The sequence below is a fragment of the Pagrus pagrus genome (assembly GCF_965226575.1).
Source record: "Pagrus pagrus genome assembly, chromosome: 8".
In the NCBI taxonomy this organism is placed as follows: domain Eukaryota; kingdom Metazoa; phylum Chordata; class Actinopteri; order Spariformes; family Sparidae; genus Pagrus; species Pagrus pagrus.
In genome coordinates this window covers 33248929-33265914 of record NC_140192.1, presented here as the reverse complement: position 1 = coordinate 33265914, position 16986 = coordinate 33248929, and the positions used below count along the sequence as shown (strand labels likewise).

At 42.7% G+C, this 16986-nt stretch overlaps 1 protein-coding gene across 5 annotated transcripts in view; it reads right to left on the bottom strand.

Moving 5' to 3' along the window:
• Positions 1-16986, bottom strand: part of apba1a (amyloid beta (A4) precursor protein-binding, family A, member 1a) — a 155015-nt gene that overhangs the window by 118806 nt on the left and 19223 nt on the right. The gene's annotated exons all lie outside the window — the stretch shown is intronic.

Sequence of the window (16986 nt, the reverse complement as noted above, 5' to 3'; positions counted from 1 at the left end):
AAATTCGCCAAATGTCACAAACCTACTTTTTCGAACTCCTCCCAGGCAATTGCACCGATTTGCACCAAACGTTTCACACAGCCTCTGTGGACCCTTGTGACAAAAAGTTATTAAAAGAATTTTGATATTCCAAAGAATACTCAAGTTATTAAATAACAACTGCCTGTACATTTTGTTCCAAACAGGAAGTGTTGCATATCTCCACATTGGTGTGTCCCAATGACATGAAACTCAGGTTACTACTACGACATGAGCCCCTAAAGCGCTGTACAAAATGTTGACAGATGACAACTAGGTGGCGCTCTTTAAATTCAAGTATTTTATTTCTCGACATCGGTTGGTCGGATTCAAACAAAACTTGGTACACTCATTGCCAATGCCCTCCTGAGGATAGCTGACGAAGGTGTTACCGATCCGACACTAGGTGGCGCTCTGGCGGCAGTCTCATTTTAGATTTGGCACTGTGCCCACACCATAACACTTATGGATATGAAATTCATAGGGGTGGTATAGACTGGCCCCTGTAACTCACACACCAAAAATGACCAGCAGGTGGCGCTATTATCAACACAAAACATAATATGGCGCACATTGTTTAACCTTATATCTACAGTGGTGGAAAAAAGTTTTCGGACACCCTTAAAATTTTACACAATCTCAAATATTATCATGAAATATTTGTGGAAAAATCTTTTTTGTGTTTCAAAAGGTGTGGCTGCATTAGACCGACAAAAAACAATATAAATGATATTTATTTTTGTCTATTGTTTACAAGAAAAACTAACAAAACTAAATTCTTGACAGCTTCAATATGTCAGTTCTCAACATTGTTGGTATCAAAGTCAACAAATAACAGAGAATGTGTTCAAAACTGAACAAAAAATAAATAAACCATCACATCATCAAATTAATATTTAGTAGCCCTGCCATTAGCACGCAGTAGAGCTCTGATCCTGGCTGGCATGTTCCCCACGAGCCTTTCACACTGTTGATCTTGTCCCATTCTTCTTGAATTACTGCTTTTAATTCTTCTAAATTCTTTGGTTTACGCTTTGAAACAGACCTTTTGATAATCCACCACAGATTTTCAATGGGGCTTGTGTCCGGGGATTGAGCTGGCCACTCTAAGACCTGGATTCTGCTCTCCTGCAGCAAAGTTCTACTGGCCCTGGATGTGTGGCAAGGGGCATTATCCTGTTGAAACATCCAGTTTTGACCTCGACAGAACAGTGCATGTGCAGCATAAGAAGCACCGCTGTCCAGCTCCTCTCTCAGGCCGGCCTTGAAAGTCGTCAGATCATGTCTGTGACTGGACACAGGTGTGAGTGCAGCCTCAAGAGCTGTCTTCCAATAAAAGCAATGGTAGGTTTAGCACATCACTCTGGTAAAGCGCTGGCTTACGACTTGCTGTCAAATGATTTTTTTTTTTTAATTTTTTACAGGTGTGTCAGCCTTGGAGCCACAGCCAAAATAGAGCTGCACATTTAACATCCAAAGAGATGTCCCATGAACACTATCAAACTCTACCATCAACGACAACGTCCAATTCAATATAAATACTATATAAAATAAAAACTTTACCGACCAATCCTTGTCGCTGCTGAATCATTGTGGGTGATTATTTATTATTTATTTCACTCATAAGCCGTGTAATAAGCGGGATAATGTATAGTTAGTTAGTTGGTTGTTATGGAGAAATAAACCCCTTCAGGTTGTATTATTTCTCCATAACAACCTCCGAACTATACATTATCCCTTACATGGCAGATGAAGAGCTTGTGCCCAAAAAAAGAACTATCTTTGATGCAATATCATGTGCAAATCAAGAAATCCTAATTTCAATTTCAAGTCTGTCTGCTGTCTGGGATATTTCAAACCTGGGAAAAATGAACGCAATTTCACACTGGGTCCACAGCAGCATGATCTTTACCCACTACTAATGATATATTGATACAGATACTGACTTTTGTCAGGTCTGCTTTTATTTTTTGTTAGTGTCGACTAGTGTGCATTTTTGTCAGATGGTCAAAAGAAATGTAGGCAATTTGTATTTATGACTGAAACCTCTTGTCCTCTCCTCTGGCAACAAAGTGATAGAAATTAGGTTTGAAATATGCAGCAGACATAATGGAGTTGGTGAGGAGGTTCTCGCACAGTGGCAGACTTGTAATTTTAAAAGAAAACCAAAGCATAAAGGCCTTCCAGTACAGGTACCCATGTGAAGAGCACCTACACCCAGGCTTAAGATAGGTCCGTGTATCATCTGATCATTCAATTATTCCATTTAATGTGGCAAACGAAAACATTTTCCTATTTTCAGCTCAAAACGCAAAATATAATAAACAAGGAAACCAAAACGAAATAATAAATGTAATTGACATTTTCCGTTATTGTTACACCATTTCCCACGGTACATTTCTGCTGTATGGCCATGCTTTGCTCATGCACAATATATAGTCGCTCTGTATCCATGGTGAGCAACAACACACCGGTCTGCGCACCAAAAGTCCCTCGGTCCAGTCTATTGACTGTGTATAGTCTATGGTCCAGTCCCAGTCCACTGGAGTCCCACGTCCTAATGGCCTCACTCGAGCCATACATGTCTCTAATTAATGACATGTTTATGAATGGAGTGACATCATGAGATCTCAGAAAAGTTGCGAGAAACGGGTGTCCAGCGGGGAAGCTCTGAAATCACACAGAGACGCCGCATTATCACCGCAGCAGCGGTTCACCAATTCTCCGCCGTTGGTTGTTCACACAGAACCAAGCAGCTCCGACGTGAAAACGAACCAGAGTATAATTCACACAGAAAGCCGGCGCCGCGGCTCAAAAGGAGGCATGATGGTACACGTCATGATAATAAATAATAATAAATTTTATTTATAACGTGCTTTTACAGGTGCTCAAAGACGCTTACATAAAATGTCAACACAATTAAAATAAAGAACAATGTGGAGTAACATACAATTTGCTATAGGCAAACAGTGTAGAAGGTAAAAAAAAAGACATAAAACGAGAATAGGATAAAAGAACAGAAAAAAAAAGACATGTTTAATTTACAGATTAAAAGCCAGTTTAAAAAGGTGTGTTTTAAGAAGTGATTTGAAGGTGTGGGGGTCTGCACAGTCTCTGATGGGTTTGGGGAGTGAGTTCCAGAGGGTGGGGGCGGCAACGGAGAAGGCTCTGTCCCCCCAAGTTCGGTGCTTGGTCCGAGGGGGTAGGGCAAGGAGATATCCCTCTGAGGATCGGAGGGCACAGGAGGGGGTGTAGTGGTGGAGCAGGTCTGTGAGGTAAGTGGGGGCCAGGTTGTTAAGTGATTTGTGGGTGAGCAGGAGGATTTTGAATTTTATGCGGTATGAGATGGGGAGCCAGTGCAGTTTTTGCAGGACAGGGGTGATGTGTTCTCAGGAGCGGGTGTGGGTGAGCAGGCGGGCAGCGGAGTTCTGAATGTATTGGAGTTTATTGAGGACTTTGGATGATGAGCCGTATAGGATGCTGTTGCAGTAATCTAGTCTGGATGTTATAAAAGCATGAATTAGGGTTTCGGCAGCAGAGAAGGCGAGTGAGGGGCGGAGACGGGCGATGTTCTTGAGATGAAAGAAGGCGGTCCTGGTGATGTGGTTAATGTGCTGGTCGAACTTGAGTTGGCTGTCAAAGATGACTCCAAGATTCCGGGTGTGAGGGGAGGAAGACAGAGTGCAGTTGTTGAAGGTGAGGCTGAAGTTTTGGGTGGTTCTGGTGTGGGATGTGGGACCAATGATGATGATGTCTGATTTGTCACTGTTGAGTTGCAGGTAGTTTTTTTGCATCCATTTTTTAATTTCAGTGAGACAGTTGCTGAGTGTGGAGTGGGTGGTGTTGGTGATGGCTTTGGAGGAGATGTACAATTGGATGTCGTCGGCGTAGCAGTAAAACTGTAGTCCGTAATGATGGATGATTTTGCCAAGGGGGAGCATGTAGAGGATGAAGAGGAGGGGACCAAGCACCGATCCCTGGGGGACACCTTGTGACAGGGGAGCGGTGGAGGAGGTGCAGTTGTTAACGCTGATGAACTGGTGACGGTTGGTGAGGTAGGAGTGGATCCAGGTGAGCGCTGTGCCAGTGATGTGGGCTGAAGATTTCAATCGGGAGAGCAGGATGGAGTGGTTGATGGTATCAAAGGCTGCTGTGAGGTCAAGGAGGATGAGGATGTTGAGGTGTCCGGAGTCTGAGGAGAGGAGGAGGTCATTGGTAATTTTGAGGAGGGCTGTCTCTGTGCTGTGTTTTGATCGGAAACAGGATTGGAAGCGTTCAAAGAGATTATTGGAGGTGAGGTGGGTTCTGAGTTGAGAGGCTACAGCACGTTCCAGGATTTTTGCTAGGAAGGGGAGATTGGAGATGGGGCGGAAGTTACTAGGATTGTCAAGGTTGAGACCAGATTTTTTAATGATTGGTGTGATGGCAGCCAGTTTGAGGGTTTGGGGAACAGAACCAGAGCTGAGGGCGGTGTTGATGATGTTGGTGATGAGTCGGGAGATGACAGGGAGGCAGTCCTTAATGAGTTTGGATGGGATGGGGTCCAGGATGCAGGTGGAGGTTTTTATCCCGGTCATGAGGGTTGTTAACTGTGCTGGAGATATTGGAGAGAACTGTGACGGGGGCTGGATGGTGGCAGGTGGTGATGACGTTTGTGTTTTTTCAAGGTGTTTCCCGAAGTCCTCCTGTTAATCTAAACATGTACCTGCTGTCTGTTTATAATCTTATAGATGCTGTTATAATGTGTTGTGATTGAGATACTGACACACCAAACATCCTGGAAAGTGACAAAGTTATGTTTTTCGTTCTAAATTACATAATTACATAATCGCCATCAGTAAACAGGACGCTGTCTGACTCTTTCGCTCGCGGGAGAGGGGCTGTTTTCTGGAGGGAAAGTTCACTAAGGTTCGGTCGGGAGGGCTGACCGTCGCGGTGCTATGTGGGACATTTCTCTATATTTTGTCGAGTGAAGGACCTGTTTAGTTATCACACAGTGAACACCATCAGACCGACACACCCTTGCTCCGCGCCGCCGGCTTATCCATTCACACTGGTTCGGTTCGCCAATACTGCGCCTCTGATAACTCTGATACTACCTCTGGAGGCGTATCGAAATTTCACCCCCACTGCAAACGGCAGTGTGAATAGGGATAATGCGGCGTCTCTGTGTGATTTCAGAGCTTTCCCGCTGGACACCCATTTCTCGCAACTGTTCTGAGATCTCATGATACGTCACTCCACTCATAAACATGTCATTAATTAGAGACATGTATGGCTCGAGTGAGGCCATTACAACGTGGGACTCCAGTGGTCTACTGGGACTGGACCATAGACTGTGCACAGTCAATAGACTGAACCGTGGGACTTTTGGCTCTCAGACAGGTGTGCTGTTGCTCACCATGGATACAGAGCGACTATACATTGTGCATGCGCAAAGCGTGGCCACACAGCAGAAATGTACTGTGGGAAATGGTATAACAATAACGGAAAATGTAAATTAGATTTATTATTTCGTTTTGGTTTCCTTGTTTATTATATTTTCCGTTTTGGGCTGAAAATAGGAAAACATACACCAGTTTTCAATGTTTGGTGCATACAGAAAATCAGAAAAACGGAATATTGACTCGTTTTTTAGTTTTTTGGTTTCCCACATTAAATGGAATAATTGAATGATCAGATGATACACGGACCAAAATACCTGTTGAGTTAACATCTAGTACACTGCTCAGAAAACTTAAGGGAACACTTTAAACACACATCCGATTTTGATGAACGCATTATTCAAGTTAAACATTTTTAGTGATGCACATTGTATCATTTGTTGTGTCAGTGGAAACCAGAATCATCAACCCACTGAGGGCTGGATTCAAAATCACACCGAAAATCAAAGTAAAATATTGAAGTCACAGACTGATCCAACTAGTGCTGTGCAATATTGACAACATTTTATATGATATAGCAAATTTTATATCCCGATAACGATATATATCCCAATATAGTATTTTTTCTTAGAATTATATATATATATTCAAATCAATCACATCTCAGCAATATTTTTGATAACCATGTGAATGAAAGGCAAATGAATGGCACTTTCTCCTTTTATTCATGACTTTTTGCAGGACTGTCACAACAAATAAGAATTTGTAAACAAAAACTATTCCAAGCTTTTATGTAAACATAAAAAAATAAAGATCTTTTTCCGGGTACGACAGCCAGTAGGCCTCGCAGCTGGACCTATAAAAACCCTTTTCGGCACCAAATCTTCTTGGGTTTCTGCTTCTGTATCCGCGTCTGATGTATTGTTACTAGTAACGTTATTTTCGTCTTCCATTGCGCTCTCCTCCGTCTCCACCATGCTGCTTTGCCTCCGTTTACTCTCGAGCGACCAGTGCCGCAAACGAGTCCTTGCGGGTGACGTAAAAATGCTACCACAAAAGCAGTAGCGTTGCTGCAGTTACATTCGCCTTCATACAATGAACTTGTTTTGAACTCAAAATTTGGATATCCAACGGTCATTCCGACGTTGAGTTGTGCTTTACACAGCGTATTAAATCACAACCGTAGTGTACGTTAACGTTAGTGTAGCAACAGTGCTAAACAAGTAGACTACAGGTTAAAATTACGATATAAACAACAGAGGGTTATATCCTACGGTAGACATTTTTATATCGCACTACGATATATATCGTAATATCGCACAGCTCTAGATCCAACTTGTGTGAATTTTATCACAGCAACTCATAATGTGACTCAGTAGTGTGTATGGCCCTTGTGTGCCTGTATGCACTCCCAACAACGTCTGGGCATAATCCTGATGAGTTGGTGGATGGTGTCCTGAGGGATCTTCTCCCAGACCTGGATCAGGACATCACTGAGCTCCTGGACAGTCTGTGGTGGTACATGGCAGTGTCAGATGCATGATACATAACATCTCATAGGTGCTCAATAGGATTTAGGTCAGGGGAACAAGACAGCCAGTCAATGGCATCAAAGTCTTCATCATCCAGGAACTGCCTCCACACTCTGGCCCCATGAGGCAGGGCATTGTCACCAGGAGAAACCCAGGGCCCACTGCACCAGTGTAAGGTCTGACAATCACTCTGATGATTTCATCCTGGTACCTAAAAGCAGTCAGGGTACCGCTGGCTATGACACAGAAGTCTGTGCCACCCTCCAAGGATATGCCTCCCCAGACCATCACTGACCCACCGCCAAAACAGGCAGGCTGGATGATGTTACAGGAAGCATAACGTTCACCACGGCGTCTGCAGACTCTTTCACACCAGTCACATGAGCTCATTTTGAACCTGCTCTCATCTGTGAAGAGAACAGGGCACCAATGACAGACCTACCAATTCTGTTGTTCCCTCGCGAATGCCAATCGAGCTGCACGGTGCTGGGCTGTGAGCACAGGTCCCGATAGAGGACGCCATTTTGTAGGGCTCTGGCAGTGCTCCTCCTGTTTCTCCTCCCACAAGGGAGCAGATACCGGTCCTGCTGCTGGGTCGATGCCCTTCTACAACCCTGTCCATCTCTCCTCGTGTAACGGCTGGTCTCCTGTTATCTCCTCCATGCTGTTGAGACTGTGCTGGGAGACACAACAAACCTTTTTGCGACTGCATGTATGGATGTGCCATCCTGGAGGAGCTGGACTACCTGTGCAACCTGATTGGGCTGCAGGTACCGCCTCATGCTACCAGTAGTGACAAGGACACTAGTAGAACACAAAACTAGAGAAGAATCAGTCAGGAAGGATCAGGAGAGAGCAATTGTCTGTGTCCACCACATGGCCACCCTATTTGGTGGTTGTCCTGCTTTTGTCTCTCCATTTCACCTGTTGTCTTTTATTTGCACCGAAGCAGGTGAAACTGATTCACAGTCACTTGTTCTTCTTAAACAAACAGACTGATATCCCTGAAGTTTAACTGACTTGGTGTTATACTGTGACAGTGTTCTCTTATTTTTTTTGAGTGGTGTAGTTCCAGTTAATAGTCTGTCCTGATATTAGCCATTGCTGCGTTCATAATTAATAAAACAGGACGCCATAAAACATACAAAATGCAAAATAGAGGTGAGGCGTCTCATTTTTTCAAGTCTTGCCTCCATTTTTCACACGAGTCAAGTGTTAGATTAGAACTGTGTGATTGCCGTCTGTGGCTGCTGGAGGCTGAACCGTCAGTAACACACATCCAAACAGCATAGCAGACAGGCTGACAGAGATGCAACAGAGACCTGCCCTAGTTTGAGCTTTGTTTTGGTTTCAGAACTATTTTTTTCTCCATATATTCTGGCACAAAGGTTTCACTCATCTGTCATGTTTATCTAATCAGTTCATGGACAACATTGAAAGGGATGTCTGTTTTTAGCTAATCTAGCAAATTAAATAATTAGCAAATCAATCATCTAATACACTCAAAAGTACTAAAAGAACAGTTAACAAGGTATACACTGTATTGCAAAATCTCGAAATTGTTTACAAAGTTTGACTGACAGTGGTCATATCTGTGTGTAGACTGACCGCTGAGTATTAGGGACGTCAGTCTGACCGTCTGCTTGTGGTTCTTGACCTCTCAGACTTTGTTGGTTTGATGTGTTCCCAGATCTCAGCAATTACTTTGGTGATTAGGCATGGTGTTGTAATAAATCAGAATGACCCTCTCTACTCTGTGAATGGAAGCAGGGATCTGTCAGAGGCAGACCAGTCTGGAAAACACAAAGGTAGGGAAGCAGACAGGATCCACCACAGAAAGGATTTTGACTTTAACACTGACTTTTTGGTGGATCAGATCTTATCAAAATCCAAAACACAGAACCAAAATCCCCAGGCTAATAGACAAACACATAATCACTAAAATACGTATTATATTATATTCATATTGAGATGTACACATTCTGTGTACTCTATAGTCAATGTATAGTAGAAACAAATCAAACTAATCTTCATACAGCCCATCCTCACCAGAAAACAACAACACTGGTTGACTATTAAAGTAGAAGATGTGTATGTTGGTGGTGCCCTCTAGTGACCACAGTAACTATGACAGGAGTAGTCTGGCTCACTGGATGTAGACTGCTGATATCATGTCATGGGGCTGTTTGAGGCCATGTTCTCCTCCCTTCCACCATCTGCATGTTACCGTTTTCATAATCCATGTCACTATATACAACAACAAAAAAAACAAAAGCGGGCATCTACACACTCAGAATGTGAAGTGACTCTGACCCTGACCTGGTTGCTTATCGTATGAATGTAAATCTTTTCTTTTGCCATTTCAGTGCCAGGGCTCGCCTCCACATGCACAAGTTCATCCTGACACTATTTTGCAGGGACATGAGCTTCTTGTGTTTAGCTGCACCCAAGACAACTGTGATTGGTTTAAAGAAACAAAAACAAGCCAGAGCATTTTTCCCTTGTACCAGAATGAGAACTGGTGGAGCCAGACCGTTCTGCAGCACTCAGAGAGCACTGACTGGCTCTGTGAGACAATGACTAGAGCAAGGGAAGATGTCAGCTGACATAGTACAACTAGCAAGAAGCTCACACAGGGAGAGGCTGAGGTAGATGGATAGATGGATCAAACATTCACCCAGGAGACCACTCTTCATGTCTGTGGTGACTTTTTTAACGTTCTGTATGTTCATAAGTTTACTTACAGAATGTACGTAACATCATGTACATAGTATACAGAATTGATGTCACTAACCCTAACCTACATAACGTAAGTAATCTAAAAGGCAGGCTAGGCAGCGCCTGTATCACCTCAGACGTCTGAGGAAATTTAAGATCTCCACAGGGCTGCAGAAAACCTTCTTCTCTGCTGCTATCCAGTCTGTCATCTCTGGAAGCATCACCGCCTGGTACGGCATCTGCAGCCCCCAGGACCGGAAATCTCTCCAAAGAGTGATCCAATGTGCTGAGTGCATCACTAGAACTGCATTGCCCTGCCTTCAGGACATTTACACCAGGCGGTGCAGGTCCAGAGCGACCAGGATCATGATGGACATTCACCACCCCAGCCATGACCTGTTTGTGAAGCTGCCTTCTGGCAAGCGCCTACGCAGTGTCATGGCCAGGACTGAGCATCTGAGGAGGAGCTTCTTCCCTCAGGCCATTCGGACAATAAACTCCCATAAACCAACATAACGCACTCTCAGCACACACCATATATCACACACATGCATACACACCCTGCTACTTTGCACATGGTCTATACTTTTGTCTTTGTCTATTATTTACATCTAGTTCTTGTTTATAATATATATATATACATATATATATATATATATACATATATATATTCTTTTTTTTCTGTTTAAATTTAAGTCTGTGTTTAAGTCTTTTATTTTATTCTCTTTTTCAGTTTTATTTTCTTATTTAAATGTTATTTTCTCTGTTGAGTTTCACTGAAGTGGGAGGAGTTGCACACAGGTGCCCCAAATTATAAAAAAAGGGACCGCAGCTTGCTCTGGGGAGCTGACGCATGCCAGTCATGAAACTCAAGACTGTGTGCCTGATTGTTCATTGTTCCTCCGTTATGTGAAACCATCGTTGTTTCAAGTCCTTTTATAATGGCAGTTTGGAAGCCGATGGAACCGTTTATGTTTCGACGGAGTTGAAAGGAATTATGAGTTGTGGGAGACAAAATGGCTGGCACACCTGCGTATGCTCAACTTAAAAAGCACCATACTGGGTGACCCTCCCGATGAGGATGATGAGGATGCAGAAGACGACGCTAAAAGAAATGAAGAGGCATATGCTGAACTGATTCAACTGTTGGATGATAAAAGCCTGTCCCTTGTAATGAGAGACGCGGGGAAAGCCACGCGTGATAAGTTTGTACACGGAATTGACATCTCTTCAGAAAGCTGTTAATGAGAGCGTCACAGACTACATCATTCATGCAGAGACTGCTATCACAGCATTGTGGAATGCAGGAGAGACTTTAAGTGATGGCTTACTGACTGCAATGGTTTTAAAGGGCCTGCCAAAGGCATTCAAACCACTCTCTGTTCCGAATTTAAGACAAAGCTGAGGAGCTATGAGAGCACAGAGAAGTTTGCTGCTGCTTGCTCAACTGACGACAGCATGATGAAAGTAAGAGGAAGAGAAAACTTTAACATGAAACTTACTTGTTATAGCTGCGGTCAGAAAGGTCACAAAGCCCTGGAGTGCATTAAAGCCACTGGCGGGCACAGAGACCAGAGACAATGGTAGTAGTTTCTGTAAGAGTTCCATGCATAAAGATGCAAAACTGTAGACGGAGACAGCGAGACAAGGTAAAGCAAGTGGTGGATGAAGAGGACCACACGTTCGCATTCAAGGTAACAAATCAGATCCTCCTTGACAGATAGTGCAGCACTCACGTTCCTACATTCCATGATTTTTTTCTCACATTGATTACTGTATCACCACCTGGTCCTATACTAGTGCATCCACCATCAGACTTATTGAATCTTGTTATAAAAAAGCCCTGAAGGTCCTGGACAAAAAACCCCTCTCCTATCATCATTGCAATATCCTAGACAAATATAATTTTCTAAGCTTTATTAATCACAGGAACTTCAAATCTGCCTGTCTCATCTACAAAGTCCTGCATGGCCTGGCACCCCCTCCACTAAACACCTTTATCACACAAAAGTCTATCCGTGGCTCTACCTCTCATATGACTAGAGCCACTGATAGAGGCGACTGTGAATTCTCATTCAGACGGACATCTTTTGCCCAAAATGTCTTGTCTCTTAAAGGCTGTGCGATATGGAATAGTATCCCACCCTCAATGAGGGAATGCCCAAGCCTGGTAACCTTCAAATCCTCGTTGAAATCATGGTTAAGGGAAAACCAGACTTGTGACCATCAGTAATGTGAGTTATGAATTAATTATTGAATGTATATGACTATCTGCTAGCACCTAAACAAGCCCTACGGTACCTTATTATATTACATAGCACTAGCTAGCACTGTAATAAGAACTGCAGCACTCTACCCCGTCTTACTATCCATATACTCACTTTCATATACCCCAATAAGAGTCATGACCCGGTCTCTGCATTGCTGCAACCCTCCAGTCCACCTCCACATCACTCACAGTCCCACATCTTGTACTGAGCTGTCCAGCTGTTTGTTGTTGCTGTTGTTGTTGTTGTTGTTGTTGTTTGCTTGTTTGTTTGTTTCTCATTGCTGTTTGTTTGATTACTGCAATGCTGTCTCTTTTGTTTGTTTTTAAATGTACTTGGGGACAACGGATGGAAACTAGCCTTTGGCTACATTCCGGCTTGCTTACATTATATTCCTAGTGAATAAATGTTCATTAGCATGCATTGTCCCTCCCAAATAAAAAAGAAAAAAAAAAAAAAAAGGTCAGTGGAGTCAAGGAGAAAGGCTTCATAGTTGACTCCGGCGCCACAAAGCACATCGTCATTGCGAAATTCAAGGACTTTGATGCAAATTTCAAGCCACAGTGAGGACCAACGGCATCGCGGTGAAAAAGGGCACTGCCAAGGTATGCCTGAAAGACACCAAAGGCCGAATAGTGGACATAATGCTGATGGAGGCGTTGTACGTCCCATCATTTTCACAGGACATTTTCTCGGTCAAGGCAGCAACCGCCCAAGGAGCGACAGTTATCTTCAAAGAAGGTCAGAACAGAAAAGTGGTACGACATTTGACATTCACGTATGACAGACTGTTTTAAATGAACACAGTTACAGATGATGTTGATGAATGTAATGGCTGCTATGACATTCAAACATGGCATGAAATTCTTGGTCACTGTAACTATGATGATGTATTAAACCTGGAAAGTGTCACAGAGGGAATGAAAATTAAAGGTAAAACTGAGAAGTCTAAACTGAAATGTGAAGTATGCATTAGGGGTAAATTTGCTCAGAGCAGGAACAGAGAGCCAGATGAAAGAGCAAAGGGTGTACTTGAAGATTGTACATGCAGATTTGGCTGGACCTATAGAACCAGCCGCAAAAGATGGGTTCAGATATACCTTAGCGTTCACAGATGACTATTCAGGAGCCATCTTCACATATTTCTTGAAAGCTAAGAGTGATTCAAGGTTGTGCAGCGGAGCGGCAAGCAGCAACAGAGCGCAGCAGAGCCAAGTTTGAGATAACTTACACTACAAGGAAAGTGAGAAAAGGAGAAAAGGAGAAAAGACAAGAGAGAGGAAATGGTAAAACCTAGACCCAACACCAGGTCGGAGAATAGCGCCGAAGCTGAGTCAGTGTTGGACGCTATGAAAGAGATGAGAGAGGAGCTTAAGGAAATGCTTAAGGAAAGCATGACCGAAATCATGAAGAAGATGGAACCTCTCCAAAAGGTGGTAGCTGAAATCAAACAGCTCCAAGAAGAGAATGCAAAAAAAGACCAGCTGCTAAAGGAGCTGGGGAACAGAGTGGAGGAGCTGGAACAGCAGGGAAGACTCAATGAGGTGATTGTGACTGGCCTCAAGATTAAGCATCAGACCTACGCAAGGGCGGCTGCGGCTGCAGCTAACCAGGAGCCTGATGAATCGGATATTAAATCTGTGGAGAAGCAGGTGTCTGAGTTCCTGGCTGACAAAGACATCGATGTGGATTTCAACAATGTGGAAGTATGTCACCTCTTACCCTGGAGGAAAGGAACACGAGCTGTCGTGCTGAGATTCACCAACAGAAAACACAAGACAGCACTGCTGAAGCAGGGCAGGAAGCTCAAAGGCTCGGATGTCTACATCAACGAGAATCTCACCAAGAAGAACGCTGACATCGCCAGAAAAGCTCGCCAACTGAAGAAAGGGGGCAAGAATCAACACACCAGGACGGCAAACTGCAGAATCTACATCAAAACAAATGGATCTTCAGCAGAAGAAGTCAAAATAATACAAATCAGGAGTGAGGAAGAATTGGAGAAATTCAATAATTAAGGTATGGCTCACGAACACTCTATAACTACAGCACAGCAAAGGCCAAGGGTTTTTACACAGAATAAAAAGATGATGGAAATATCAGAGAGGATTGCTGAGCATGAAAGAGAAGAGCTGATTACAAATCAACATGTGAACCACACCTTAACAGACCCAAATGAAGGAATTGACCCGGATAATCACTTCAACTTTAACATGACTAAGAAATGCCAGTACTACACTGAAGATCAATACAACGAGAGCATTGAGATGGATGGGAAACTGTCTCTAATTCACTTTAATAGGAGGAGTCTATACTAGGGCTGTAACGATTCATCGAGTTACTCGAGTTACTCGATTACAAAAATTGGTCGAGGCAAAAACTCTGCCTCGAAGCGTCGTTAAATTCCTATGACGCGCAGGGATCTTGAATGTTCCACACGTACCGTTGTTAATACTACTGCGTAAAGTGCCGTACACGGACACGGAGAGCCCTCTCCGTCGCCGGAGAGCCGGAGAGCCTCTCCGTACTCTCCGGGCGCGGAGTGTCCGTCACTCCGTCGAGGGGAAACGGAGATGGCAAGGGCTGTGATTGGTCCTCTAAACTCACGTCCTCACGCTGGTTCTCCAGCAGCCCGGGGGGGATTGCATTGCGTATCCGCCACCACGACGGAGAGCTGCGAAGGCTCGAGATGACATGCCAGAGCAGAATCAGTTTGTGCGCGTTTAAAAAACGTAGATATGATATCTGCTTTACAGACAGTTGAGACCGACGTGACATGTTCTCTCTCTCTGTCTGTCTGTCTGTAAGTGTGTGTGCACGTGTGTTTGTTTACGTCGGTCCGGAGCTCCTCCCTTCGTAAAACAGAGCGGAGGAGAATTGTAGATGCGCGACGATGAAGAAATTATTAATTAAACGAAAACGGTCCGGACCGGTTCATAGGAAAAGTGACCTTAAATGACTTCTGTTGTGATTTGGTGCTGTGTATAACATAAAATTATATATAACACAGCATGCGTGCACACACATAGGTTGCTAGGTTACCATAGCAAATGGCCTATCCCAGAGATTATATATTATTTGTTAGCAGGTGGTTAGAAGGTGCAATCCCTTTTTGTAATGTTGTATAAGACAACACTAAGGCAAAATGGCCGTTACTATTTAAGTTTGTATTGATTCATAGTGTTACATGTTATACATGTTTTACAGTAAGTTGAAACTGTATTGTTATTTAATTGTTTGCACTTGCACTAAATGAGTAAATTGCAATAAAGTTTTGGAGCCAAATGTTGGAGGTGTAAGAAATACCTCTGTTTTTTAAAGAAATAAAAGCCAAATGGTTGATCATTTTACAGCCACATCATTTTCGTCATGCATTATTTGTTATGGTTGTTTAGAAATGCAAAAAAAAATAAATATATATATATATATACGATTAATCGATTAATCGATCGATAAAGTGCTAGATTAATCGATTCCAAAAAGAATCGATAGCTACAGCCCTAGTCTATACACCAATTTCGACCACATCAAGGAATACCTACATCACTTCAAAAATCCTTTCAACATCATTGCGGTCTCCGAAACATGGATTAATGAAGAAAAAGGCACAGATTTTTGCCTGGATGAATATAAGCTTGTCTGTGTTAATAGAAGAAACAAAGGTGGAGGAGGAGTGGCCCTGTTCATTGACAATAACATCAAGTATGAGACTGTACAAAATATGTCTAAAGCTGTTGAGCATTTAATGGAATGTGTAACAATTGAAATCTGTGTGACAAAAGGTAGAAATATAGCTGTAAGCTGTGTTTACAGAGCACCAGATTCAAAAATAGAAGATTTCATTGAATGTGTGGGAGGAATATTCTCAGAAACTAGCCAAAAGAGGGTTTTTATCTGTGGTGATGTAAATATTGACTTACTCAACCCAAAACAAAATACGATGATTGATGAGTTCACTAATACGATGTATACGATGGGTTTACAACCTCTCATTACACGACCAAGCAGGATCACAACACACAGTGCTACTCACAACACACAGTGCGACACAGAGCAAAAACACATATAGAAGGGTCAGGACTGAAGAAGGAATGAATACACTGAAAAATGAACTACTGAGGCAAAACTGGAACAATGTTTACAATGAAACAGATGTGAATAGTGCATATGATTCCTTTTTGCAAACATTTAAAACGCTGTATAACAGACACTGTCCTGTGATAAAAAGACACGAAAATCAGAATAAGGAGGGGAAACCATGGCTAACAAAAACATTGCTAAATGCCTGCAGGAAGAAAAACACCCTGTACAGACAGTACATAAAATTAAGGACGGACCAGTCAGAAATGAGATACAAACGATATAGAAACAAACTAAATAGCATCCTAAATAATCACAAGAAAGAATACTACAGTAATCTACTAGCAGAAAACAGGGATTATACCAAAAAACTATGGGATATTCTAAACGATGTGATCAAGAATAAAAATACAAAACCTAGCTACCCTATCTACTTCAATGATAATAACATGAAGGAAGATAACATGAGAATCATAGCAGAAAGATTCAACAACTTCTTTGTTAATGTGGGGCCAGATCTAGCCAAGGACATTCCTGACTCATCCCTACGCTGGGACCATTTTGACAAGGACAGAGGCAGAAATCCCAGCACAATGTTTCTCACACCAGTGAAGGACACAGAGATTAGACACCTGGTCAACAAATGTGTAGCAAAAACATCCACTGATGTCAATGACCTCAACATGAAGCTAATTAAGAAAGTATTAGATGGAATCATTTCACCTCTAACATATATCTGCAACCTGTCATTTCAAACTGGGACATTTCCCACCAAAATGAAAGTTGCAAAAGTTGTGCCACTGTTCAAGAAAGGTGACATACACAAATTTACTAATTACAGACCAGTCTCAATACTGCCACAACTAGGGCTGCCACGATTAGTCGATTAGTCACGATTACGTCGACTATTAAAATCATCGACAACTAATTTAATAGTCGACGCGTCGTTTTTTTTTTTTTTTAAACTTTGTTTTCTCTCTCAAAACT